Genomic DNA, 26,001 nt, shown 5'->3' with positions numbered 1-26,001 from the left:
CTCACCCACGATGTTCGGGGAGCAACTGGCAAAAGACTTGAAGATGTACCAAGTCACGTATGGGCCAGTCATACAGTATGTGGATGACCTTCTGTTGTTTCGTGACACGTATCACGAATGTGCTGTAGCCACACTCCACTTGTTAAAGACGTTGTACTCAAAAGGATACCGTGCAAGTAAAAAGAAGGCGCAAATTTGTGAATTGGAAGTAGAATACTTGGGATTCCAAATTCGGGAAGGTACCCGCTGTCTTGGAATATCCCGTACCAGTTCAATACGAGGTCAACCTGTACCCACTTGCAAGAAGGAGTTCCGAGCGTTCCTTGGAGCTGCAGGATACTGTAGACTGTGGATTGCTAACTACGCTGTCATTGCCCAGTCCCTGTACGACAAAGTTGCGGGGAAAGGAGGCGGAATCTCAGACTTTTCAGTGGGAAACCCATGAATTGACAAGTTTACAACAATTAAAAGATGCCTTGATTGAACCCCCTGCTCTAGGGTTACCAGATGTAATGAAACCATTTCATCTATACGTCGATGAAAAGAAAGGAATGGCCATTGGGGTATTGACTCAAACTTTTGAATCATAGGAACGACCTGTTGCATATCTGTCAAAAGGAATGGACAATGTTGCAAAAGGATGGCCTGGTTGCCTTCAAAGCATTGCTGCTGCATGCTTACTGATACCCGAAGCTGTTAAGCTAACATTTGGACAGACTTTACAAGTAACAACTCCTCTTACTATTCAAGGACTACCAGAGACCCATGGACCAAAATGGATGACTAATTCACGTCTCGTCAAGTATTAAGCCTTACTGTGTGAAACACCTGAACTTCAAATACAGGACAGCAAAAACTTGAAACCGGCCACTCTTATGCCGGCACCTGAACCAGTTGCCCATGACTGTGAAGAAGTCATGACTACAATACATTCCAGTAGACCAGACCTGAGGGATCAACCCTGGCAGGGAGCTTGGACTTTATTCACTGATGGGAACAGCCAAATCATTCATGAGATACGTTCTGCTGGATATGCTGTTGTATCCGAAGATGAAATCATTGAGGCTCAACCTTTTCCCCCAGGAATGTCTGCACAAAAAGCTTAACTAATTGCTCTTACTCGAGCTCTGCAGTTGGCAGAAGGAAAACTGTAAATATCTAAACAGACTCTAAATATGCCTTTCTTACAATTCAAGTGCATGGAGCATTATAGAGGGAAAACAACTGAACAATCAGGCTTCAGGCAGTCCTGGAGCTCATCACCAACGACTGCTCTCGCTCTTAAACTCTGGGCAAAAGAAAATACCAAAATTATGACTGCAGTGTACCAGAATAGATTGGTTTTAGATTACCCTCTGGCCCAGGAAGGAGGGTTTGTGGAACATTTAACCTCCCCAATTGTTGTTTACAGGTAGATGACCAAAGCAAGGTTATCCAAGATATCACTGATCGCATGGTCAAGATGGCACACGTCCCTGTCCAGCAGTGGAATAGTGCATGGGACTGGACCAATGGATTCCGTGGTTGGTTTTCCATGATCGATGGATTTAAGAGCTTGTTTGTTATCCCAGCCAGTTTAATTCTGTTTTGTCTTTTAGGACCCTGAATTATTCCTTTCTTGCTCAAACCGCCTTCGTCGGGTGATGAAGGACATTGCTGAACGCAAAACAGCCACGCAGCTCCTGTTACTGTACATGTATTCCTCTGAGCCTATAGAACCTGTTTAACCATCCTCATGTTTTATCCTGGGCCATCTTCCCATACATGACAAGTTCGGGCTACAAAGGGGGGTGGAGCCATTAGGGCCCATCCGTCTCAAACCCGTGAAGAAACCATCGGACTGTTTGGGAAATTAGGGCCCCCTGAGAACTCAAATTGCTAATTTTTCTTGTTTCTGTTTCTTTCAGCTCCACAGTTGCGTTGTGATGGTGTGATACTTTTCATAGAGAATGATAAGTATCAAAGGGGGGAATGAAGGAGTCTGAACGCTTCAACCTGACAAAGGACTTCATGTACCAGAATTCCCTGCTTCATGACGGGTTTACTTACAGTCTGCAATACAGCTGTAATTAGGACATTGAGAAACTCTCTGTCAGCACATTGCACATTTTCATTTTTTTGGCTTCGCTGTTCTTATTCTCTGATAAGCTTTCACTGCTGTAACCTAGATTAGAACAATGGATGTATTATGTGATGGGCTGTATTACTGCAGACTCGCGAATTCCTTTCCAGAACTGCAAGTCCCAGCAGCCTCTCCTGCAGAACATGGGAGAAGTTTCACGAAAGTTCCAGGGTGTCTAGGGAGGGGGTCAGTAGCCCCTTCAGCCGGAATATGCTTGCTCAGCAATGCTTAGAACGCATGTGTAAAAGATAAGAACTGTAAAGTGCATAAGAGTCTGCTCCTGAAGGGGAGGGGCATGCAGTTGTACTGAGCCTTTGTCTTAGCTGCATCTTGCTGGCAATAAAAGTCTATCTTTACGGATCAGTTGTCTGGACCTCCTTACTGACTAAAAAGAGAAAAAGAGACGGTTACAGTGGGGGGAGGGAGAGATGAGGGATGTGGTGGGGGCAGGGTAGGAATAGGGAACAGAGCTGGTTTTCTTTGCTCTGATTCTTTTAGCCTCACCTATCCCTTTCTGTTCTTTGCCAAATGAGATTCAGCACAGCTGGATGGCAGCAAATCTTCCACTAGTTTCCACTTCACCTTCTCCCTGAATTTTACTGCCCTAGGCATAGGCCTAGTGTGTCTATTGGCAAATCCAGGCCTGCCTGGAAGTGGGTCCACCATGTCATTTCACATAGGCCATCTTTTTACGTTCCTTCTATGCTGTGCTACTTTTAAACTGCTGACCTAGAGGTGAAAGGCCCTGTAACACTATGACAATTCCTCTGAGCCATCCAGGCTCATGCACATTATAAAAAATGGAGAATATCCAAGAAAAAAACAACAGACATCTGTTTTCTCAGTTTTATAATTACAGCTGAGAATTGAATACATGCCCTTGGTACTGAGCAGCGAAAATGATCAACTGATCTGCTAATCCATAAAACACAGCTGAATTTATAAAAAAACAAAACTGAGGTACCAACTAATGACTAGCACACATCTAAGTCAGCACGTGTGATAAAATCCATACAGATGCAATAAATGCCCCTTATTTTGGGTAAGAATTGTGATTTTGATATACATGTAAAGGACACTGAACCATTCTGGGTTTAGACTGGGATCCTCTAAACAGATCCAGTGCTACTGCTTTAACAAAACAAAGTTTTGCAGAAAATCAATTATCTGTCCATCATGAATTATGCATATACAAAGATACACCAAAAGGCTGACAAGGAAATAAATCAATGAACAAGATTGTACAGATGCACCAAGGTTATATAATTGAAAGCTATCCTGCTGTAAATACTTAAAAAGGTTACTGCCAGCAGGGTTACCTCATTTAAGCGATCAACAGCTTTGTGTGAACTGGTTTACAAGCATGTGAAATTGTGGTATTCAATGCAGGGATGAAGAGAGCAGAGCTGTTTTTGACCAGAAGGTGGGAGATTCAACTGTGGGTCCCTTTCAAAAAGGTATACTCAGCTGGTAAAGGTCAAACATGCCTCCAGGTCAGCACTTAGGAAAGAAACCAAACGCCACTCAAAACTTCATCACTATTCATCTTTCCTTCCCAGAGGTAAGAACTGTGTCCTTTTCCAATACTGTTCCAACCTTGAATTTCTAATCACTTAGGTCCTGTTTCAAAACTTACATGTAGGGTAATGTCTTAGCTAAACATTGTGCTATATGCTGTAGCAGGAAACCCCACAATGTGCAAATCATACTGCTGCCTCGTTTCAAATCAAATGCTAGAAGCTAAGCACAACACTGTGAACCATGCATCTCAGATACAACTTATTTTGCTTCAATTATTTTTTATTTTTGTTCTATAGCAGCTGACTGTGGGAGCTTCAGTGGACAGCTGACACCAATAATTCCTAATCAAAGCCTTTTTGGAATATAGTGGCTCATCACATGCATCAGGAAAAGGTTTTGCTTTGTGCTTTACAAAGCAAGCACTACAATCAGCAGCCTATGGTTGCTTATTTAAAAAAAAAAAAAATAATAATAAATTTGAGATACTTGCTTGAAAAACAGTCACAAGACAGAATCAAATCTGTTCTATTGGTAACTGTTCACCTTTAACAACACAGTACTCTCTGAATTTAGGGTGAACAGTTGTGTCTGAAAGAAAAAGTTGACGGTTAGCTTTCTTTAAAGCCCTCTGCAAAGCAAGAAAAGCAGGAGCCTGAAAATAAAGGCACCTACTGTGGATAACTCAGCCTCAATGGAGAAAAGCGAATGGACTCTCTGCTTTACCGTTTTCTTGATTCGAGATAGCTAGTGTCCTATCCCATTTCACAGCGTGCTCCCTTCAGGCCTCTCTCTTAACACCCATGAACATTAAAGTGACTATTCCACTGGTGAATAAGGAAGTCTGGGGTGCTTCTATGGCCCATATGGAGGAGGGTCTGCGCCAACGCAATGCATGCCAGATAAGACAAATAAAGAGAACGGAAAAAGCAAATCATTTACCTCTCTCTGCGTCCCGGAAAGCATGGAGAAACAGAATAGAAAGAGCCAGTTAGACAGCATTAGTGAAAACAACAGTAGAACCCCCCCCCCCCACTGCACACAAAGACGCGTGGTGGGTGAAACATCTGTTCCACGCGCTTCAGGGGTGCAGCTGGCATTCCTTGCTGCTTTACCTCACCAAGACAGTCATGTTCCTCTCTCCTCTTGTTTCAGTTCAATTCTACTCTGCCAAGGTTTGTATTTATAGAAGCTTACACTGCAGCCAAATGACAGTAGCTGAATTTAGAGATACAGCATATCAGCAGTATAACACAACCAAGTTTTAAATGTCACAGACCAACAGCCCCAGCAGGCGAAACTAAACATGAAATATCACAGTAATGCACCTTTCCCATTTCTAACCGGACACATACGTGAATAAAATACATCTCCCCCACGTCTTCATGCGCGTTACTATGTGCTGATTATTCACTTATATTATTAATCCAACTAGCTTGGTATTTTAACTCTACTTAATATACAAGAAGATAAAGGTATTGGGATAAGCCCAGCCTCCTGGCTTTTTAGCAGGACCACAGCACGGGGAAACACTACTCTAAGTTCCCCATTTGATAAAGGATTGGCTGAGGTTCATCATCTCGACAGTGATGTATTTGGGCCCCGAAGGGCAGAGCAGGGACTATTACGCAGCCTGCGTTCAAACAGGTACTGGAAGACAGGCATTAACGAGTTAGCCTGGAGGAAGGTTTCCCATCCAAACTAATCTGCTGTGGGTCAAGGAGAACAAGGGGTGAGAGGTAAGGGGCAGGGGGAGGGTGGAATCAAAACAAAACCGCTTTCTAAAATCAGTTAACGCAAAAAGGGGCCCGTGCGAAGCAGTGAGCTCAGCCGAGTGCACCGTTTAACCTGCAGTTGGACGCGCGTTCCACAGCCCCTCAGGCTATAATGGGATTGGCGCGCCCAACGCACGGCAAAACTAATTGCGCTTATCTCACGCAAATGCATGTTGATGAGGCTATTAGTTATTCACCCCACATGCAAACAAAAACGTGTGCCGGACCCGCACAATTTCTGTGCAGCCCAAAAAGTTGTACAGAAAAGCAGAAAATACTGCCTAAACAAATTGAGCTTTCAATATGTCCCCCTGACAGCTGCATAAACCGGGTGGGACTGGATTTTAGCAGGTGAGTGCACACATTGAGTGCTCTCTGGCTAAAGTTACCTGCACATGTCTGGTTGGAAAAAAATCCACTGTCCTTACTTTATCCAGATAAAATTCTGCGCATAACTTTTCCCGGGTATTTTTTGCTGCTCAACGGCTCTCTAAATACTGACTTCAAAGAATAAGATGGCAGATGAGGACCTTAAGGCGAATCTAATCTGCCCAATTTACTTCCTGTTAAAATGACAGACCAAGGGTGAGCAAACATTTTGAGGCTTTTCCATTTATGCAGTTCACTGAGGGCGGGTCATGTCACATCATATAATACACACACATATACATACATAAATATATATGATGTGACATGAACCATCCTGGGGGCCTCAATCAACTGCATGAATGGAAAGGGGGATGCGCCTCAAAAGGTTTGCTCACCCTTGGTCTATGGCATTTTAACAGGAAGTAAATTAGGCAGATTAGTTTCTAGATTATTGGTTTTTTATATACCGTTTCATCAGTGGGACCTTCACAACAGTTAACAAGACAATGAAAGTAAAAAGAAAATACATTAACTCATTAATAAAGTCAACATACTAGTAAATAAATAACTATAAAATAATAATACATAATTAAGAACAAGTACAAAAATTAAAACCATAAAATCCTAAAATTAAGTGGCTATAATATAAATTACGACCATTAAAAGAAAAGTGAGCAATGAAGTTAAAAGTTCCTAAAACAGCGAGTATAAAATCATTTCTTAATTTTGGTCTGCATATGCACAGCCGAAAAACCATGGGGATTAGATTCGCCTGGGGGAAAAAAAAAAATATACATATATATATATATATGTGTGTGTGATCTCGTTTTCTGTGTGAGATATATATATATATATATATATATATAGTATATAACTCACAAAACCACTCTTTCCCAAACTTTGCTAGAGCTAAGCTGCCCATTTCGTTCTCACGCTTCATCCAGACCAATCAGAACCAGCTACTTAGGCACCCTATATGCACCTCCAGCCAAGACATTGCTCAAGAAACGTGCATTCTCGACTGCCAGCCCCTTTCACTGGAATGCCCTCCCCATGGACCTTCATCTAGAAACTTGTAGTCGAACGTTCAAAAAGAAGCTCAAAACTTGGCTCTTCACAAAAGCCTTCACTTAAAGGTCTCTCCCCGAGCCTTGATTCAGAGCTAGATTCACACATGTCATACTCCAATACGCTAGATGTCTGATGCCGTAACCATCTAATCACATAATTTAACTCATGATTTCACCTTGTTAGATGTTCTTTATGCTGTACTCATGCTTATTAAGTCTGATGTAAACTAAGTTTCTTGACGGTTATTTGTAATTTGTAATAGTTTTTAAGTCCTGTTCTCTGCTTTATCTATTAGCCTTACGAAGTTAGCCTTGTTATTTGTACCCAACTTGTTCGATGTAATTTCCAACTTTGGTTCTATGTAAACCGACGTGATATGTACTAGTACATGAACATCGGTATATAAAAACCTTTAAAATAAATAAATAAATAAAATATATATTGTATGAAGGGTATCCTCCAGGCAGCCACACTGCCATCCAGTAGCTCAAAGTTCCCATTTTATTTCTGTTGGTTGCTGAAAGGAGTAAGTTCATATGCTATTAATCAAGTTTACTGAGGGAATAGCCCCTGCTATTAATTACATCAGTAGCATGGGATCTTCTTGGTGTTTGGGTACTTGCCAGGTTCTTTTGGCCTGGTTTGACCTCAGTTGGTAACAGGATGCTGGGCTTGATGGACCCTTGATCTGACCCAGCATGGCAGTTTCTTATTTTCTTATGTACACTCTCATGGGCAGACACCAAATATCCAGGCAGAAAGACACAAAGTGAAACAGATACCCCATACAATGAAATGGACACCCAGACAGACATCCAAACACAGAAAGACAGACACAGTTACCCAGACAGATAAAAATAGAAATAAAAAAAGACTTACCACAGAGAGAGAAAAACCCAATACCTAGACAGGCACAGAGATACACATACCATACCTAGACAGTAAAACACATACCACACCCAGAGAGAAGACAGATACTACATAGATGAACCCAGAGTCATAAACCATACCTAAATAGACAAATATAGGCATACAGCAGACCCAGATACAGAGAAATAGGCAGACAGACCACATCTCACACAGAAAACGAGATCACACACACTGACCATCGCACAGAGAAACACAGACACACATACTTTCACTTTTTCCTATTTTTCTCTCTATTTTTTTTTTCTTAGTTTGCTCACCTTATTTTCTGACATTTTAATTTGCTTAATTAACTTAACTTTTTGCCTATATTCTCCTTACCTCACCTCCTCCCTCTCTCTGGCCTCTTTGCCCATTCCTTCCCCTCTCCCACCACTTCAATTTCCCTGGGTGGGCAACAGCTGGGATCTCTCTCCCTGGGCAGGGACCTGATGGCAGGCAAGATCTCCTCCCAGGAGGCGGCCGGAGGGTGGCAGCTCCTCCTGAGTTGTGGAATACCGCCCTGGATGTTCCCATGTACAGTTCTGCTGCAGAATAAGCTGCTCCCCACCTGGACCTGCCTCAACAGAGGCAGCAACTGTTCCCGGGCCCACTTACAGGAAGGCATGGCTTAGCTGTGGCATGCTTACAATGTCATCACTACTTTCTGGTAGTTCCCTCCATTCTAAGCTTGCAGTGCCCCCACAGTATCAAGACTCGACAGTGTAGCCATTTTTTTTTTCCTTGACTAGGCAGCCAATGTGGCCCCCTTCAGGACTATTCAGACTGCCCCCCCCCCCCCCCATGGGGAGGCCCGCCGGCCAGTTTGCTCACTCCTGCCATAGAACACAATTGGCCTCTGGCTTTCCCTTCACTTATTCACAATTCTGTTATTGTTTTCGCCTCTGCTGGGAGGCTGTTCCACAAACAATAGCCACCACTCACGTTCTCAAGAAATATGTTTCAATATTACTCCTGAGTCTACCCTTTTTTTTTTCATTTAAATTTTAGTGAATGCAATTACATAAAACAGAAACCTAGTACAAACAATGCATTCACAACAATAAAATAATATCAACGGTTTTACAAAGTTAAACAAAAGGAAATACTGTCATTCTAATCATACAGCTATAAAACAATAGCATAACGGGAAGATAGCTGGGAGGGAGATCTGTCAGGGGTCCTAATTATATGCAAAGCATTTTTCTTTACCAGATTCGTAAAGAGTTGCCAATCAACAGTTATATCACTCCTTGGTAACTTTCTCCGTTTTATGTACAAGGCAAACAGTTTGGAACCAGTGGTCCAAACAGATTCTCCTTGAAGTTTCCAATGCAGGGAATTTTTTGTAGCCCTGACTAGAAGTTGGAAGAGGAGGTGTGATCAAATGCTTAGAGCCAGGGAAGCCAGGTTAAAATCCCACTCCTTCCACTGACACTCCTTGATCTTGGGCAAGCCATTTTATCTCCCATTGCCTGAGGTAGGTTGTAAGCTCTTTTGGATGGGGGCTTATCACACCTGGATACTTATCAGCATTGTACAGCGTTGCGTAACATTAACTGTTTATTTATTTTCATTTCTTTTTTTTTTTTTAGGTTTAACAATTTTTATTGATGCAGATAACGGTAAGGTACAACAACAACCTTAAGATACAGAAAAATATAGAGTGCATCACAATTTTATGTCCCCCTTCTGCCCCCTCCACCCTTACCCCCCCCCCCCAAAATCCTCTGCTAGATGTGTCCGCAACAGATTAAGTAAGGTAGAGCCCTCACCATCACCACCAATAACAACAGTATGCGTAATCAATGTTACAGTGAAACGAGATGGATATAAGTGTCATGTATGGATAGAATGACATTGGATCCACACCCAGCCCTGCAGAGGCAGACCACTAGAATTCGCAAGGATAAACTGCTACATACAAGGAGAACACATCAACAATGGTCAGGTATAACAGATATGGCATTCATGCTTGAGATATAGATGTCCAGGAGATCCGCCATGTCAGATAAGGGTTCCAAATGCGGTGAAAGGATTTCAGCCGCCCGTATTTTTCCGCTGTGAGTTTGTTCAGGGTACAAATTTGGTCCGTCCTATTTTGCACCGCAGCCAAGGATGCACCAGGTTTATTCTTCCATTGGCGCGCAATTTCAAGTCTCGTTGCTATGCACACTTGTGTACAGAAGTCCGAAAAGGCCTTGGAAGCTTCCCGATCAAAGTCACTCAGCAAGGCACCCTCAGCTGCTAAACTTATCGGGGAAGCAAGCACCTCAGATAACCAACATTCCACTTTCCTCCAAAGAGGCTGTATACAGTCCCCAGCCCACCACATATGAAAAAACGTGCCCTTGGTATCACAGCCCCTCCAACATTTCCCGTCATGCCTAGGTAGGATCTTCCCCAATCTGTCAGGGGTCATATACCAACGATATAAAAGTTTATAACCATTTTCTACAAGCAATGCGGATACTGAAGCTTTACTAATACACAAAAGAATACGATCCCAGTCCTGCGTAGATATATCCCGTTTAAGATCAACACTCCATGCCAAGACATGACCAGTGTCTGCCAGAATCCTAGTATTTAGTAATTTATAAATCTTTGAGAGCAACCCCCTCGTTCTCTGTGGATTAGAGCAGTACCCTTCAAAGAGAGTTTTCCCCTTAGACAGGTCTGCTGACACTCCATTGGTGGAACAAAAATGTGCAAGCTGATGGTAAGCTAGGAATTCAGTGGCTGGCAACCCCGAGTTTTCCTGTAGGGAATTGAAAGAGAGCAATTTATCACTCCCCCATATGTGTGCCAGCCGAGTTATGGATCTGGTTTTCCAGGCATGGAATGCTGAGTTTGGAAGGCCTGGCCCAAAGTCCTTGTTATAATATAGACTAGTTAAGTAAAAATATCTCTTAGAGCCCACTAATTGTGTCTTCCACTGAGCCCACATGGATAACGTATGTTTGGTGGTAGGCAACATAGCCTTGCATTCCAGCCACGTGGAACGCGGTTGCCAAGGCATTGCATCGAGTTTCATCTCTGGTACCCTATCCTGCTCTATAAGGACCCAGTGCTTCATAGCCGGCCCCCTGTGCCATTCAATAATGGGTCTTACTTGGCCCGCCACAAAGTACCATTGAAAGTTAGGTACGCTAAGACCCCCTTCCAATTTGGTTTGATACAGCACCTGTCTCCTAATGCGCGGTGGACGCCTGCGCCAGATAAAACTGAAGATGCGCCTTTGCCAAAGTTTTAGTGCCGCATTTGGAATAGCAATAGGGAGAGACTGAAATAAGTAAAGTAGTTTGGGTAGAATGGACATTTTTACAGTAGCTATACGTCCCAACCACGATATAGGCAAGCGATGCCACTTATCTAGGTCAAAAAAAATTTTTCTTAATGAGAGGCGGGTAGTTATAGCTAAAGAGGTCTTTCGGGTGGCTAGTGAGATAAATTCCCAAATATTTGAGCGTGTGGTGTGCCCATCGAAAGGGGTGTAAAGGCTGCAAGAATACCACTGTCGCTGCAGCACAAGTAACATTAAGTATCTCCGACTTCTCCCAGTTCACTTTATAACCAGACGCCTCGCTATAGCATCGTATCTCCCCTTCAATTGCCAATAAAGAGGAATGGGGATCTTTGACTATAAATATAATGTCATCAGCAAAGAGACATAATTTGTGCATGAGGCCACCTGCTTGCAACCCTTGTATGTTTGGATTATTCCGTATTCTAACTGCTAAAGGTTCCAGGAATATCGCAAAAAGTATGGGCGAAAGAGGGCACCCTTGTCGCGTTCCTCTCCCCACTTCAAAGCATTCAGAGTACCCCCCATTGATTTTGAGGCACGCTTTTGGACGATCGTATAATTTAAGCAGCCATTCACAGAAATACGGGCCAAACCCCATTTTCTTCAACACCCCAAACAAAAATGGCCAGTGCACCATATCGAAGGCCTTCTCCGCATCCATGGAAAGAAGGAGCACTTCACCAGGGTTTTCATGAGCAATCCATAGCATATCAACCAATTTGCGAATGTTATCTCCGGCCATTCTCCCATGAATAAACCCAGCCTGGTCCTGATGGATAAGACTAGTGATATAGGTATTTATTCGTCCCGCTAGTATTTTGGCCAATATCTTGAGATCTAAATTTATCAGGGATATGGGGCGGTACGAGCCGCATACTGTAGGATCTCGTCCTGGCTTGGGAAGCACCGTTATGCCCGCCAAGTTTGCCTGGGGACCAAGAGAGACGCCAAGTCGGAGAGAATTGTATACTTTTTGTAAGTGTGCAACAACATAAGGTCCAAAAAGTTTATAAAATTTGGCCGTCAGACCATCTGGCCCCGGTGACTTCCCGACCTTCAAATCTTGTATGCTCTCTAATATCTCTGCTACTGTAATCTCAGCATCTAACGCAGCCTGCGCTTCGACAGTGAGACACGGTAAAGATATGGCCGCCAAGTAATCGTCCACTTTATCCTGTGCAATATTGACATTGGGGGCATATAAGTGGGAATAAAATTCCAAAAACCTTTTACGTATGTCCGTATTATTGGTAAGCATACGGTCCTTGTCTGCTTTTATTTTGGCTATGTTGTTTTGATATTGTATATGTTTTAACTTATTGGCCAACTGTTTCCCTGCTTTATTGCCTCCCTCAAAAAAGGCCTGGTTTGCTAAAGACATTTGATGAGCTATCTGTTTAGATTCCAACCTAGTTAGGTCCTCCCGGGCCTTGGTAAGTTGCAGCCAAATCTTTCCCGAACCGTCAGCTTGGTGTCTTTGAGATAATTGTTTTATCGTGTCTCTCAATGCCTGTGCAGCCTTCGTCTCCTGCTTTTTAACATAGGTGCCCCGGGAAATTAGAATACCCCTAATATAAGCCTTGAAGGCCTTCCAGACCACTGGAGCAGCCACGTCCCCCCCCCCCCCCCCATTGTTGTGAAAGAAGCATTTTATATCATCAACGAGGGCTTTCTGAAAATCCTCGTCCCTCAGCAGTGATTCATTTAATCGCCAGAAGCGAACTCCTGCGTCATACCCACGTAAAGTTACCTCTACTACTACAGCAGCATGGTCCGACCAAACTACCGGGTGTATATCCGAGGAAAGGATGTGATGAAACAGTCCCTTATCTGCTAATATATAATCGATACGGGAATATGAGAGATGCGATGTTGAATAAAACGTATACGACCTCGAGGTAGGATGATGCACCCTCCAGACATCAAGAAGCTGCCACGTATCAACCAAAGCCTCTAGTTTTCCTCTCTGCTTGCATGAGGTCGACACATAACCCTTCGAGGCATCTATTTGCGGCGAGCGAACTACGTTGAAGTCCCCTCCTAACAATAAGTATCCCCTGCTATGAGACAAAAGAAGAGCACTCAGTTGGTCAAAGAACAGTCCTTGTTCCTTGTTAGGGGCATAAATGTTCACTAACGTATAATCCACCCCATCAATCTTAATTACCAGAATTAGGTATCGACCCATTGGATCTCTAATGCAGGATTGATGTTCAAAGACCACATGGGGGCCCATTAATATTCCCACCCCTGCATACTTAGCTTTCTTAGAGCTAGCTGCATAGTATTGATAGGGATATCTAGAGGAAGTCATTAACGATTCGTAACGAGCCCGAAGGTGCGTCTCCTGGAGAAAGACAACATCCGCCTTCAAATAGCCCAGTTCTTTATATAATAAGCGCCGCTTATGTGGAGTATTCAGCCCCTTTACATTGATAGAGGCTAGGCAGATGTTAACCATGATAACAAACCAACACCTTCCCTCCCAAATGCTTGCCGAAGCAGCTCCCCCGCCTGCAACATACACATCCACCTCACAATCCCTTGAGCATACTTCCAACGTGAATGGAGGAATACACTAGCAGTGATGGTCTCCACCCCCCCCCCTGCTTTGGCCCCAACCCTCCCCCTCTCACCCCCCTCCCCTCCCCATTATGGGATCTACTCACACTCCCCCATAGATCCATCTGTATTCTACCTGTGGAGGAAGAAGATAACAAACTGCACTCCCCCCTCACCCAAATCAGTCAGAAAATATATGAACAAACCAACATATGACAGTTGAAACCTTTGCTGAACATAGAAACCTCACAAGACAACTCAAACTAGCAGACTGTGACGTGCGTAAGTGCAAGCCAGAGGCAGCCAATGCAAAAATGCATCCCGCACAGAAGTGCACAGTTCTGACGATTCAGGTGTCCCCCTCAGTGGCCCTGGCAGCATCAGAATGTCTTTTCAGCCTGCTGTTGCGTGAGGTGGCCCTCTGCCATCTGGGAGGCTGCCCCTGGGGGTGAAGCTTGCGAACAGGAGCAACTGCAGTGGTAGTGGGATGGAATCCCTTTTCTTTCAGAAAAGATGCTGCCTCCGTCACTGTGGATGCCTGAAAAGTCTTCCCTTCCCAAGTAAAAATGAGTCCAAACGGATGCATCCAACGATACTTAATATTCTCCCTTCTCAGATATTGGGTAACCTCCCGAAACTCAAATCGACTCTGAAGCGTTGCCTGGGAAAGGTCAGCGTAGACAGAGATCTCCTGGTTCTCCCACACCCAGTTAGGCTGCTTCCGTGCTGCAGCAGCAATCTTCTCCTTTTGCGGGTAAATTATGGAAGCAGACAATTATGTCCCTTGGGACATTAGCTCTCGGGGGGCGCAGCGCCCTATGTGCTCTGTCGAGTTTTATTTCTTCCATGACCTGCGTTTCCGCTGAGCTTCCTGAAGATAGTAGATAAGAACAAAATCTGGTAACCAGCAGTTCGCAGTTAGAATTATCATTATTTTCTGTGAAGCCCCTGAAACGGAGATTCCCCCTCCGCGCTCTATTTTCCAAGTCGGCCATTTTGGCCCGCATGGTCGCATTTTCTCCCTGTAGCTTGGTGCACAGTTCTTGGAGCTGTTTGGTAGTCTCAGCTTGCTCGTCCATTCTGCCCTCGTGGTCATCCACACGCCGTCCCATCGCGTTAAGCTCTTCATGAAAGTCATCCATCATCTCGCGGATTTCTTTTTTGTAGCTTTTTAAATCGGCGTGTATGCTGCAAAACCAGTCCCGAAACTCAGAACGGGAAGGTGCCTCTTCCGAGGTAACATGAAATTCGTCGTCTCCATCGGCCGGCTCCGATGTTGCATCTAGCGCCGCGGCTTTGTCCCGGGCCTCCGCCTCCGCGCCCCCTGCTTTCTGATACGAGAAACAGTGGAAATCCACAGATTTTTTCTTCGCTGTCATCTCTAAAGTTGTCCGCCTGCAATCGCTTCAGGTTTATAACCAAATTGCACTAGAAAGCTGCAGTTTGTCAAGCTAAAGATAGCTTTTTGAGGGAAAGTGACCGGGAGCTCGTAAGTTAAGCAGCCAGCTTCGCGGCTGACGTCACTTCCTCCTATTTTCATTTCTATACCACTTGCTGCAAACGGCCCTAAGCGGCTCCCAAACTATATACACAATGAAAATAATCTATATTATTGTTAGGTTACAGAATTTGCCTCCTATTTTTAAGTGGAAGCCCCCCAGTGTTTAAGGAGATTAATACGAGTAATATGGTAAATCCAAAGCAATATTTCAGACCAATAAACTTTTATTATATGCCAAGGCCACCAGATATGATAGAACTCTCCTGCCATCCTTTGTATCATTTCTCAGTCATATCTATCTGAAAGAATCAAGTCTATTTTATACAGTCTCTCCATTGTATAATACCACCATGGTTAAACCATGCGGCCTTGGATCCTGCAACAGATTCAAGATATTTCACTTTTCTTTCCTTTAGTAGTCCTTTACTCACCACTAAGATCGTATTAACAGATATCTACTTTCATGAAGAACTATCCACCTGTTTAGTTCCCCCTTAAGCTATTTCATCTTAAAGTTGGTACTCTTGAAATGCAGGACCCATCCTTTGTATGACCTCTCTACTTTTGCACACACAAGCAGTTATTCTGAAAATTAACTAGGAGAATAATAAACTAGGCAGAACAGGGAGGGTCATGGACTGGTGTGTCTGGACTCAGGCCAAGGAAATTATTAGATAAGAACACATTTTTTTCTTCTTCTTCATCCAGCCAGACCAGTCCAGACACATGGGATGTACCTAAGCTATTCCTTTATGGGTTTGGACACTACCAAGCCCACTCTCAAAACTTCTGAACCAAAGGAAGCCTCTTCCCTGGCTCGAAGGTGAATAACTATGCAAGAAAGATCAGGTCACCACTCTGCAAATCTCCCATGGCAACCCTAGGTTAAGTTCTGCACATGAAACCACATGTGCCCTGGTAGAGTATGCCCTCAGTTTCTTGGGAAGCAGCAATTACTTGGATATGTAAGCCTCTCCTATCACTTCCTTACTCCAATGAGCTACTGAAAACTTCAAAGCTGTCCTGACCATTTTAGAACTACTAAACCAAAGAAATGATACTCCGAGGTTATGAAACTCTTAGTAACCTTTAATTAGAGCAGAAGATCTCTAACATCTAAATTATGAAATTGAGCACACTTTTCCATCCAAGACTCTTTGAAAGGAAAGGAGACATGCCTTCTTAAGATGAAACAAATGTGATCCATATTAGGAAAAAACAAAGGAACCCTAAGAATCTACACTGCCTCATCCAAAAACCCCAAAAACAGATACAATAGAGCTTGTAACACCAAAATGTATCTGGCTGAACAGATTGTTACCAGAAAACACTGTCCTTAAGAGTAAGCAGCTTAAGCAGCGCCTCTTAGTGACTCAAAAGGATGACTAACCAGATATGAAAATACCAAATTCCGATTTCAGGGACTTACTGATGGTCTTACTGAAGGCCAAAACATGATTCACTTTCTGAAGGAAATAACTATAGATGAGACGATAAAGGTCTACCCATCAACCAGCCTCTCTAACAGGCAATAGACACAACCTGCATCTTAGGAACTTAAGGGCCAACCCTTATCCAATCCCCCTCTGCAGGAATTCTAAGCTAATCAGCACTGAAGCTCCTCTAGCCAAGTTTCTTCCTAATCAAGCACCAGTCCTCAAACAACTTCCAGACTCTCACATATGCGAAGGATCCAAAAACTTTCTTGGACCACAAAAGGGCATTTACAACATTTTGCGGATATCCCTTCAAGGGCCAAGCTGAAAGATAAAAATGAGATGGATCCTTATGAAGTACCTGTCATAGCATTGCCTGACATGTTCCTCACCACCTGATCCTGAAGCATGGAAGCAAAGTAAAAGGAGTGCCTTCCCTATCAGTCTTGTTTCCAACCATTTGTTGGACCACTTGACTTCTTCTGGATTCCAAGTGACTTGAGCCACTATACAGTGAGGACCCCAGCAAGTAGCATCCCAGGTCACCATTATCCAAATGTGAGACTCAAGATCTACTCCCATTGTCAAGTTCTTATATACTAGCCTCCAAAGCAAATCTCTCTCTGGCTTACATCATCAGAGAAAGTCTCAGTCCTGGGACTGAGGAGACCACTTTGAGAGCAAGTCCTGCTGCAAATATTTCATATGTGCACTTGCCCAAGGCACTAAATCCAAGGTAGCCACCATGAAACCCAATACCCGAAGATAAATCCATACCATAGATCTCTGAATTTTCAATAAACCATGCATTTGGTTTTACAACTTCCAGATCTTTATGTTTCTCAACCTTCCCTGGTGTCAAACCAAATCGCCAAGTACTTCAGAGATCAAGAAGAAAGCAAGATGCTCTTGTCAAAACTGGAAACCCAATCCAGATCCTGCAAAAACTGCATCACTTTGGCCATCACCAAATTTGTTTTCCTGCGCCAACTTCAGTCAGATCCACAACTCGTCCAGACATGAATGACCAAAATACCTTCTCTGTGCAGGACCGCCATCACCTTGGAAAAAGGTTTTGGAGCCATGGCCAACTCAAAAGGGAAAGCCTGACATGAAAGGTGCCGTATTCTTCATCACTACAAAGCAAAGATATTTCTGATACCCTTCTTTTATCAGGATATGCAGATACACCTCTGTCAGATTTAACAACATGAAGAATTCTCCTTGTTGCACTGCTATTATAACCAACTTCTGAGTCTCCATCCTGAAGTGAAATCTTCAGAGCTTTATTGAGATGATTTATGTCCAGAAGAGGGCGAAATGTATCCCTCTTCTTTGGTACCACAAAGTAAATTGAGTACCAACCCTGATTCCATTAAGAGTATGGGACTGGACCCACCATCCCTATATGTTGTAGCCACAAAAACATCTGTACAGCTTCCTCTTATGAATGGACTGACAATGGGAAACCATAAAGCATCAGAAAAAAGGATGGCAAAACTCAGGGGTATAGTTGTTCCTGACTCCTAAAACCCACTAATCCTAAGTAATGTGAACCCACTTCTGGGAAAAGGCTGACAACTACCCACCTAACCCTTGTACTAGAGAGTGACCTCCCACACCTCCATTGAAAGGTCCAAGACCTTCCAAGATCTCCCGGAAACTTCATCCTTACCTCCCTTCTTAGAGATCCTAAAGGACTGGAATCTACCAAAGTTTCTAGAATGCTTGCCATGTGCCAACCTCCTGGGCTTTACACACTTGGAACCCATAAAATGGCACTAAGCCAGGGCTGGTCATGATGTATTCTAAGGCTTGTTTTCGGGCAATCTGGGAACTTTTAATTCACCCGATGTTTTCACCAGCTTTTCTAAATCTTTGCCATAAAGATTTCCCTAGAAAGAATGTTTGATCCCCCTTGCCTTGGAAATTGAAACTGCTGACCAACTACAATGAAAGCCATACACCTAGCTGAAGCCCAGACCAATTTATATGAAGTGTCTGCCAAAAAGATCGCCCACGATGCCATTTGAGCTACATTCTCCAGGATTGTCCCCTACATGTTCTAAGGAACTTTCTTGTAAGCATTGAGACAAATGCAATCCTGCCCTAGCAAAACTATCACTGCACAAAGCAACCTATGGCATTAAGCCAGCAACCTCAAAGAGCCATTGTCTTCCTATTCTAAGAATCACTGAGAGCAGAGCTCCCTTCCAGAGGAATAGTGGGTCCTCCTAAGTGACGGCATAAAAAAGTGCAACCATTTAAGGAAATTCCAGCTTTTCCCTTTCCTGAGCCAGGAAGGAATACAATCTCACCATGGTCTTATTCTCTTTAAAATGTAAAGCACATCCCATTACACAGAGATCAAATCCTTATCTATGCAATGGAAATGATCTGAATAGTGTCCTTACACTTGATATTGTAGGGTCGTCTGAGTTAACTGACTCCTATCGTCTTTGCTGTGTCCACTGTTCTTAGGTACTGTGAAAATATGGGAGAAAGTTACTCCTTCTGGAACTACCAAACCATAGCTGAATTATCCTCTTCTATAGGGGAACACTCCTCCTTCTATTGCTCTCTCCCATTGCCACTTTCCCTTAAAATCTTAAGGTCCACAAGTAACAGATCTGAAAGTGCAGGATTTTCTCTTCTCCCAATCCTCTTCTATTTCTTTTTTTCATTCTTTTGCTCTGTTTCCAGGGAGGGGGAATCCCACAGGAGAGAAACACAGAGCTGCACTATGCTCTATAGAAAAGGGCCTGATTAAGACATTTCACAAACTTTGTGAGAATAGAGGCCCAGGAAGAGGAAGGAATCACATGAAGAAATGGGAGCTGCTCCTCTTGTAACTCCACCTGGAGGAGCACCTGGAGGAGCATTGCCACTTTCCATTAAGAAAGGGAAAGTGGCAATGGGAGAGAGCAATAGAAGGAGGAGTGTTCCCCTATAGAAGAGGATAATTCAGCTATGGTTTGGTAGTTCCAGAAGGAGTAACTTTCTCCCATAGTTTCACAGTACCTAAAAACAGTGGACCTGATTGTTGCGATGTCCGAGACAGCTGGAACCAGCATAGGAGGCCCCTGTTCTGAGCTACTCCCTTCTTATGGTTCCAGTATGGCCACTGTTTCCACTGCGGTGACAAGCAGGAACGGCCTGCAGAGAGCCCCACCGATACAGCCCCACCCTAGGCAGTTAACTCTGCATGCTACCTTCTCTCCCTCTCCTCCTCACAAGATTTAGAGAGGCATTCCCCTCCCAGTGCCTGACAGCGAGATGCACACACACTACAGAGCACTTCCTGCACTCCTGAAGAGACATCGCTTTCTCACTTACCTCTCCTACCTCAGCCTGTAGTCCTTCAGATGCCAAACCATTCTTCTGCCTTTTGCTTTTTTTTTTTTTTTACAGCTTTAACAAGCAGGAATCCTGAACAGCCACTGTGCTCTTAAAAGGAGGAAAATAATCAGGGGGTGGCCATGTTTAAACTTTTTTAAGGGGAGGAGAAACCTTGGAAGAGGAGAAAAGAAACATTGGGGGGGGGGAGGGGGGAGAAGGAACTATAGCTGGGAAAAATCCCGTTCCAGCAACTGGAAGCCCCCTGGTCCATTAGCTGTGCTCAACCGAGGGAGGAAATGCAAGACTTTCACCTCAGGAGCTGCCAACCAAATTTCTGTCTTCTTTACTAGGTCTCTGCTCATAGCACAGGATGCGTGCCTGCCATCTGCTGGAGACAGAATACTGACAAGCCAAGGTCAGCACGGGAGCTTATAAGGGGTGATGCCAGCAAACCTGTTAGACTGCCTCCATGGGCTAGATGGGAGGCATAACCCATATGTCTGGGCTGGCAAGTTGAAAAGGAAAATTCCTTTGACAAACATTTTCCAATTTTTGTTGTGTACAGTATATCTGCATAATTTCTTTTTACATTATGTCTTGACTTTATCAATTTTTCTTTTCTCCCTCTTCAATATTTCCACTTTCATTTGTGGTTTTCTTTTCCTGATCCTTCATCTGTCCTTTTACCCTAATGACTTTTGCCTGTCTCTCCTATCCAAACAGGGAATCTTTCCTCCTCACTGGTCTCCAATCCTCCATTTTATCCTGATCTTCCTTCTTTCTCTAGTCTCTTCTTAATTCCTTTCCTATTTCTCCCATTTACTCTGCCAGATTTCCTTCCATTTCTTGCAGTCTCTCATTCTTCACCTCCTCCCTCTCGCTGCCTCAACTTCTCACCGCACAAATCTGCTATCATCACCGCTTCCTCTTGTGGCCAGAATCACATAGTGAGCCAAGTAGTTCTTGCAGCTGTAGGGAGGCAGTCTGTTAGCAGTATGAGGCAGTGGCAACAGCTGCATAGGACAGCTGTTGCCACTGCTGTCCTATGCAGCTGAGCCCCAAGTGGTGATAACAGCAGGTCAGCATGCTCAAGCCGCGGTAGTGGTAAGGCAGGAAGGGCTGCAAAATGCAGTATGACCAAGGGGAACTAGAATTAGGGGTGTGCATTCTTTAACTAAATAGACAATAGCAATGAAATTGTCTATTTCGTCTCATTTTGGGTGTTGTTGCAAAAAAAAGAAAAAAAATGCCGAAATTTCATAAACATTGGTATTTCATGTTCGTGCGCACTAACGGGACATACTGTGCAGTAATTCGATGTTAGTGCTCAGTACTTATAGTTAGTGCGCACTAACTGAAAATGTTACCAATAAGATAAAAAGTGTCAATTAGAGGAGCTGTTCGTTAACTAGAGGTATGGTTCTGCATTCCCAATGGCTGTCTCCTAAGTTACTTGTTTGTGTTGCCAAGACTGCAAGGTAGTATTTGTAGGGGGAAGGCCAGTGCCTGCTAACAAGCATAAACAAACAAGTGATGTAATAATAGCGTCAAGTTCTAGTCAGCAAAAGCATGTAATGCAAATGCATATTTTGAATTTGGCAATCCCTTTATATTTTAGGAAAGGGCCCTGCATTTTGGGATATGCATACTTTGAATTCCCCTGGTATGTGTGTGTGGGAGGGGGAGTGAATGGTGAGAGGGCGACTAACTAGGGTGACTATGGGTTACAGGTGGGAGAGAGACTGGTTGGGATGGTGTCTCTTGAAGGAGAGAGAGGCAGCCTGGTGTGTGGGGGGAGGGAGTGACTGGGAAATGACTGGGGTGTCAGGTCACATCCCACACACCAGGGTGTCTCTCACTATTCACCACCCCAACCAGTTTCTCTCCCACCTGTTGCTCCCTCTCACTAGTCACCCCCCATACACCAGAATTCAAAGTATGCACATCCTAATGGGAATGCAGAACCATATCTCTAGCTAACAAACTGCTCCCCCAATGGATGGCTTTTAACTTATTGTTAACATTTTCAGTTAGTGCTCAGTAACTATAGCTATTGCGCACTAACATCCAGTTAGCGCCCACCAGGTCCTGAGAGTGCGCACTAACTCCAAAAATTAGGGAAACCCGAAATATACACCCCCAAGCCATTTTAAAAATGAAATGAAACAGATAACAAAATGAAAATGACACAAAAAACCCACCACCACACCCCTAACTAGTATAGGGGACAGGGTGGCTAGAAGAAACTGCAGTGTTTGGCAGCCCATAGGTGGTAAGAATACGGAAGAGATGGTTGAGGCAGCAGGTAGTTTGCTGTGATCCTGTGACAAATGTTGTGGCAAGTGAAGCAAATTGTGTGGCAGATATGACCACTGTATTGTGACAAACTAAGGCCCCCTAAATACAATTATTAATCTATTCCCCAAGAGCAGGTTAGCAGGAAGGTTCAATTTACTTTGATTTGTACAGCAATTTAGAACACATTTCAGTAAGCATAGATCAATAGTTACATTATACAAATTTGCTGCCACCATCAAAAAGGCAAACCATATCTTTTAAACCTCAATCAATGCTCATGACAAGTGTATTCAGCAATAATTAAATGCTCTAAATATTGTTAAACAAACAGCTCCCATTACTCCAATATAGTTTTCATTGCATCTTTTCATTTTTACTGTAGTAGGGAGAGGCGTTGTATCCCTATCAGAGATAAAGGGATGACACTGATTGGCACCAAGTGTCATGCACACAGGTGTCATTCAAGTTTCCCCAAAATATATCTGCTAATCTATTTTGGCCGACTATGCCAGCTCAGCACCACCCTTAGGCAAAAACAATTAGCCAAACTGTTGGTAGTTGACAGTCTTCACTGAACTGCAAAACTTGCATTATCAGAACTTATAAGAAATAATTATGCTACTATGGAAAATCATCTTTCCTCTAGCTAAGCTGAAACTAATGCCTCAAATACAATACTCCATATTTTAGTTCCTTTTTTTTAAATTTACCTTTTATAGTTATTGACTATGGGTTCTCTATTTGAGTGCTAAGAACTCCTCCTCCTAAATCTGGGAGTTATAAATTATCCATTGCACTGAAAAATGGTTCTGTTCTGGGGATACTGATGTCTGCACTCTGATCAGGAGCCTACACTCACTTATAAAATATAAATTAATACTATGTGCAAGACCCCGCAATCAGCCAAAGACGGAAAAACATTCTGTCATAGGATACTGATCACCTCCAAGTCAGACTGTAGCCCCTCTCTAGAACTGAAGCGTTAGTACAGACACCAGCATTCGGTCTTACCTTTCCAACCACAGCAAGATCCTTAAACGAATGTTTACAGATCACATGACTTCACCAGTACCTGTACTCCAGGCACAGACAGATCTTTAAAAATCTGCACAAGATGATTTATATACATTTCAGTTAGAAGCTTTTTTTTTTTTTTTTTTTTTAAATTTTAGGCTAGTGCCGGTTTACCTGCCTCTATGGCTTTACAGTGTCACTATCCATTATGAAAATTGCTCTCCACCACCTCCACCCCCTGCTTTGTGCCACTGGCAACTGGTACTGAACGAATGCACTGTTATAATAGGATTTTTCAATTCCAGAACGACGCTTAAAGTTCTGAAACCAAATGAAGAGTTTTATGTAGCTCTACACCCCTAGTACCTTTCACTTGACAAAGTGGAAAATAAAAATAAGGGTAGAGTAGACCAAAGTTATGTTGCATGATGCCCAAGTAGTGTGAAAACAGGATATGCAGAGAAATCTAGCATTTCAGTAGCATGAACGTGCAGCGCTGTTCTGGCATCTGTGCTTTAAGGGTTATGGTTTCCTGGAAATTTTACTACTATTCAAATAAAAAGTTTGTATGTAATGGCTTTGAGACCAAATAGCAAGATCAGTGCTTCAGGCATCATATTGGCTCCATAAAGTTCCAGGGAGGAGAAGACAAAGAGAATCAGCAGATGGAGAAGTAACTGGTGCATAATGGATGGCCTGTTTGCAAAACACTGGCTCAGTCTCTGCGGGGATACCAGCTTGTACTGCATCCCTTCATTAGAAGAGAAAATGTCTTGCAAGCCCACTGATTAGTAAAGCTGCCAAAGCTTGAACATTAATAGGGAGGGGGGAGGTGGAGGAGTGGGACAGCTTACCAAAAGGTGCACAGCAAAGCATCTTTTTTTCCCAAAGCTCCATTAACTGGACACTCCCATTATCCAGAAAAACCAGTGGTCCCTGTTCTGCGATTCGTTATTTGGGAAAACCTCTAATATCTGGATTGTGTTTGCTGTGGAGAAGTGATAAGCCAGCTTCCTCAGCCTCGCTCCCATCTTGCTCTCAATCTGTTTGCAGCCAGTGCAGCCACAGAAGACCAGCAGTCTTGTTCCTTTCCTATTTCCAGCCCAGCAGAAAGGGGTCCAATAACCCAACTTTCCTGCAAGAGCGACGGTGGAGGTTGGAAAATTATTCACAAGCCTTTTTGCATGCAGACGCAACCATGGCAGGTCAGCAGCATTGCTGCTCTCCTCTTCCCGGCATATCTAGCAGTGGTAAACCTGGAAGAACAGGGGACCAAAGCACCCAATTTGGAAAATCAAGTCCAGCAGCAAGTGCACAAGTCAAAGACCCGGCTTCCTCCAGGGAAAAGTCCAGGAGCAAAAATGAAGGGGTAAATGCTGTTCTTTCAGCAGAAGTGTGCGCTGTGCATCATCTAAGCTGCTGCATTTGCCACTCTCTCCTTACCCAGCTGCACCTCCCTTATTCAGCCAATGGATCAAGGAGTCAAGGATACCATCACAACTGAACAATGCACGGCTCCACCTAGAGCACATGTGCACTAGACCTACGTTTCTAACAAATAAGGACTTTTAGGGATTCCACTTGTGCAGTATTCTGTTTTTTGGTTTGTTTTTTTAAATTTAATATTTTGCATTCAACGAACAGATTTTCTTTCAGCAGCCATGGTTTCTCCTTTTTTTTTTCAAAATATGAGTTTTATTGGGGGGGGGGGGGCTAGTTATATTCATACAATCCAAAACCATTGGTTCTTCAGCTAAGAAATGTATAACTTCCTGGGTAACAATGAACAGTGAGCACCCCTGTACTCTGTAGCCCTTTCCCACCCCTGTACTCTGTAGCCCTTTCCCACCCCACCACCTCCCCCAATCCCACAAAAGAAAGTTTAAATTTCAATTCCACTTTCCATTTCAATTTCAAAAGGGGCTTATGAGGGAACAACAACCAGGGTCCAAGGAGAGAAAAGAGAACAACAAAAGAAGAAAATCAGGCTCTAAGCTCAATATTATATTCTTTGTGTGTCAAATTATCAGCGAAGGCCTGCCATACCCCCAACATGGCCTCCTGTTTGAAAAGAGAGGGATTTCACCACAAGATAGATATTCAAAGGTTAATAATTTTATCATTCATTTCTTCCAATGAGTCATGTTTGGGATTTCTTTCCCTATCCAGTTAGCTAAAATTGTTTTCTTTGCTATTAATCCCACCTTATCTATAAATTATTTCTGTTTGCTAATTTCAGGCAGTTCACCCTCATAAAGGCCGAAGAGCCAGATTCTTGCATTTCCTGAACTCTTTATTATCCAGAACGGCCTGTGACCCAACCATTCCAGATAAAAAGGAGCTATAGTGTGCAACAAAAGCGACGGTAATGAGGTCTGAATTAGTGACGGTGACGATAACTGTATAGCTGGTTACGACATGGACCTTGGGCTGCTCCAGAAAAGTACAGGATTATGATGGCAGAAGGCCCTTCCAGCCTGCCCGTTTCTCCTATCCAGTGCAATGCCAGATATATTTGGCCTTGACTCTTGCTTCTCTGCTGATAAGAATCGCCCATGTTTGTTCCATGTTTTAATTCAGACACCAACTTGGGCTTGCAAGAGGGTGCAAGAGCCACTTGCTTGCCACCCCAATCTGGCCCCCCTTTCCCCCATCGCAGTATCAGGACTGGGGAGGGGGGGGGGAGAAGATATTGTGAACGGTGCCTGCCATAAAAGCCGTGCTATGGCTGAAGAAACAGGAAAGAAAAAGAAAATAAACATGCGGCCTGTCTGCCTAACTCT

At 43.5% G+C, this 26,001-nt stretch overlaps 1 protein-coding gene across 10 annotated transcripts in view; it reads right to left on the bottom strand.

Annotated features, from left to right (window-relative positions):
- Positions 1-26,001, bottom strand: part of APBB2 (amyloid beta precursor protein binding family B member 2) — a 681,814-nt gene that overhangs the window by 117,952 nt on the left and 537,861 nt on the right. The window contains exon 1 of one of the 10 annotated variants that reach the window (XM_029588953.1): positions 4,583-4,726. The exons of the other annotated variants lie outside the window; for them this stretch is intronic. The gene's annotated coding sequence lies outside the window, so the exon portion shown is untranslated. Of the gene's footprint in view, positions 1-4,582; positions 4,727-26,001 lie in introns of those variants that run through there. 10 annotated transcript variants of the gene reach the window in all.

Source organism: Rhinatrema bivittatum, chromosome 1 (assembly GCF_901001135.1).
Source record: "Rhinatrema bivittatum chromosome 1, aRhiBiv1.1, whole genome shotgun sequence".
In the NCBI taxonomy this organism is placed as follows: Eukaryota; Metazoa; Chordata; class Amphibia; order Gymnophiona; family Rhinatrematidae; genus Rhinatrema; species Rhinatrema bivittatum.
The sequence above is the reverse complement of the archived record's forward strand: the minus strand, read 5'-3'. Positions and strand labels throughout refer to the sequence as shown.